The sequence below is a fragment of the Schistocerca serialis genome, chromosome 7, assembly GCF_023864345.2.
Source record: "Schistocerca serialis cubense isolate TAMUIC-IGC-003099 chromosome 7, iqSchSeri2.2, whole genome shotgun sequence".
Lineage (NCBI taxonomy): Eukaryota > Metazoa > Arthropoda > Insecta > Orthoptera > Acrididae > Schistocerca > Schistocerca serialis.
In genome coordinates, this window is record NC_064644.1 from 314699308 (window position 1) to 314703417 (window position 4110).

A 4110-nucleotide genomic window follows, 5' to 3' on the forward strand; every position below is an offset into this window, starting at 1 on the left:
TTGTTTGAAAATCAAATAGCGCAGAGGTTTACCAGCACAGTAATTTACTAATGTTCCTCAGGGGACGTTTCACAATGTAGTCCAGGGACATAATTCTGACAGGGGAAAATCACTTATGGGTTTGGTTCAAATGGCTCTGAGCACTATGGGCCTTAACTTCTAAGGTCATCAGTCCCCTAGAACTTAGAACTACTTAAACCTAACTAACTTAAGGACATCACACACATCCATGCCCGAGGCAGGATTCGAACCTGCGACCGTAGCGGTCGCGCGGTTCCAGACTGTAGCGCCTTTGACTGCTTGGCCACCCCGGCCGGCACTTATGGGTTTGCCCAAGGTTCAATAATAGGTCCACTACTGTTCCTTATGTAAGTAAACGACCTTCCATCGAGTATACGACAAGTAGAATTAGTTCTTTTTGCAAATTACGCTAGTATTGTAATCAATGCAATCATACGAACTGAAACCGAAGAAATGCTAAAAATGTTCTTAAAACTATCATTGATTGGTTTTCTGTGAATTGTGTCCCACTCAATTTGAAAAGGCACAACATATTCAGTTCTGCGCATCTACAGTTACTATAACAGTGGTAAGGGTAACACATAGTGAGGAAATATTAAATAAAGTGGAAACTTCAAAATTCTTAGGTATCCACACTGGTGAGAATTTAAATTGGAAAAACACATTCTGGAACTCTAAAACAACGTAGTTCAGCCGCATTTGTGCTTTTAACCATTGCAAAACTTGGGGAGAAACAAATCAGTAAGTTGACGTATTTTACATATTTTCATTCAGTAATATCACATTAAATAATGTTCTGGGATAACTCATCTTCTAGAAATAAAGTCTTCACTGCAGTAAGAAGTGCTTAAGAATAAGATGTGGTGCTTACCCACGATCATCTTGTAGACATCTGTTTAAGGAGATAGGCATTCTACTAGGTACTTCATAGTATGTCTATTCTTTCATTAAGTTTGTTGTAAATTATCCACTACACTTGAAAAGGAACAATGAGGTGATAATTACCGTACCAGAAGGAATAATGACATTCATTACTCAACATTAAGGTCGTTTTTAGCACAAAAAGGGATGCGCAACGCTGCAACAACAATTTTTGGTCACATGCCCACTCGTGTAAAATGTCTGACAGACAGCAAAGTAAAACTTGATAACAAACTTAGAAAGCTTCTTTTTGACAATCTTTCTGTTCCATAGAAGAATTTCCATTACTATATTACCGTAATGTATAAAAGAAGGTGGACAGGAATTACTCTTACGCCTGTATCTCTATTTTCTTTATGTAAAAAAAGAATACCTTAGAAATGATCATAATGTAATCGTATGTACAAGTTAATTTGCAATATGCATGTGAAATGATTCGTTCCTCATCATTTCGATCCGTCGTGGAAAATGATTCATGGAAAATGTAACTGACTGAGTAACTAAGAGATACGTTGAAAGCAGTTAGGCTGCGACCAGGTCTGGTTCATAGCTGATTCTCGTGATCAACAGACGACGTTGCGTTCCACTCCGTTGAAGGGAAAAGTCAGAATCGGCGTAAACCAGCGACAGTTCTCGTTAGAGGTGTGAGGGTCCTCGTCTGTCGAGAAGACGTCAACGGAAACCATTGTCCCTACAACAGCACAAGCCATTAGATGGCTTACCTAGCTGGGTGCATAGGGACGTGAAGGTGGTGCTGATGGGGCCCCGAAATTGGTAGCTAAAAAAATTATTAAATAAAATTGCGGCTGTGGGTATACATTTTCTTCAAGTCAAGTAACTAGAGCAAGTCCACTTGTAATAGCAGGATTGTTATAATTAGATTGTTGATGGCACATTATTGGATTCTTCAAGCAAACATACAAAATGTCTGTGTCTTTAGTCTTTACTTCCTCCAAGGGAGCGGACTAACACCAAAATGTATCTGTTCTTCAACCGTACAGTTTTAAAAATGCAACACAAACTTTAACACATGGACAATACACATGCGGTAGTATTATGACAGATGATCGTGATGTGATGTTGACGTTGTCGTAAGTTTGTTGTCAGTGCTATGCTGGACACTGATATTGACACTTCTGTAGGTTGGCTGGAGTACAACGTTTTGAGGTAATATTTTCGATACGCAGTGCTCCAGAGCTTTCAAAAATATTCGAGGAAGGTCATGTTGAAAGCACCGAAGCTGTCAAGACCTATCAGTGTCTTTCCTTACCGGTTCCTATGACGAACGTTAGTTACAAGACACAGAACTTGCTACCTTGGCATCTCTATGCGTTAGCATTGATGGTCTTGGAAACGAATATTTTGTGACGAGTTGCTTAACATAAAGTTAAATACACTGAAGAGCCAAATAAACTGGTACACCTGTCTTATATCGTGCATGGCCTCCACAAGTGCGTAGGAATGGTCCAATACAACGTGGCATGGAATCGACCAATGTCTGAAGTAGTGCTAGAGGGATCTGACGGTATGAATTCTGCAGGGCTGTTCATAATTCCGTAAGAATACGAGGGAGTGGATTTCTCTTCTGAACAGCACGTTGCAAGGCATCCCAGATATGCTCAATCTGGGGAGTTTGGTGGCCAGTGGAAGTGTTTAAACTCAGAAGAGTGCTCCTGGAGGAATTCTGGACGTGTGGGGTGCCGCATTGTCCTGCTGGAATCGCCCAAGTCGGTCGGAATGCACAATAGACATGAATGGCTCCAGGTGATCAGAGAGGATGCATACATACGTGTCGCCTGTCAGAATCGTATCTAGACGTATCAGGGGTCCCATATAACTCCAACTGCACACTCCTCACGCCATTACAGAGCCTCCACCAGCTTGAGCAGTCCCCAGCTGACATGCAGGCTCCATGTATTCATGAGGTTGTCTCCATACCCGTACACGTCCGTCCGCTCGATACAATTTGAAACGAGACTCGTCCGACAGAGCAACATGTTTACAGTTACCAACAACCCAGTGTCGGCATTACCGGGCCCAGGTAAGGCGTAAAACTTTGTGTCGTGCAGTCATCAAGGGTACACGAGTGGGACTTCGGCTCCGAAAGCCGATATCGATGATGTTTTGTTGAATGGTTCGCACACTGACTGTGGTATCAACGTTCGATACTACACTTGTTAGGGGTTGCACTTATCGACCGCGGTCTGTATTAGTATCGTTGGACCCGCGATCGTTGGACCCGCGAGTCGAGACTAGCGCCGCTCCGCGGCTTATATCAAGTTTCTAGCGAACTCTCGTCCACTCTTGCTCGGGAGGTCAAGTAGTAAAGTAGCATAGCCTTCAGCTGATAGGCGCTTAGTAACTTATGGCCTAAGTGAGGCATCAATAGCTATCTGTTTATAATTATATATATGCAGCAAAGAAGAATTCTGTACAACCAGTTAAGTACAGTACAGTACAGGGCTATTACAAATGATTGAAGCGATTGCATAAATTCACTGTAGCTCCATTCATTGACATATGGTCACGATACACTACAGATACGAAGAAAAACTCATAAAGTTTTGTTCGGCAGAAGCCGCACTTCAGGTTCCTGCCGCCAGAGCGCTCGAGAGCGCAGTGAGACAAAATGGCGACAGGAGCCGAGAAAGCGTATGTCGTGCTTGAAATGCACTCACATCAGTCAGTCATAACAGTGCAACGACACTTCAGGACGAAGTTCAACAAAGATCCACCAACTGCTAACTCCATTCGGCGATGGTATGCGCAGTTTAAAGCTTCTGGATGCTTCTGTAAGGGGAAATCAACGGGTCAGCCTGCAGTGAGCGAAGAAACGGTTGAACGCGTGCGGGCAAGTTTCACGCGTAGCCCGCGGAAGACGACGAATAAAGCAAGCAGGGAGCTAAACGTACCATAGGATGGTGCTCCACCGCACTTCCATCATGATGTTCGGCATTTCTTAAACAGGAGATTGGAAAACCGATGGATCGGTAGTGGTGGAGATCATGATCAGCAATTCATGTCATGGTCTCCACGCTCTCCCGACTTAACCCCATGCGATTTCTTTCTGTGGGGTTATGTGAAAGATTCAGTGTTTAAACCTCCTCTACCAAGAAACGTGCCAGAACTGCGAGCTCGCATCAACGATGCTTTCGAACTCATTGATGG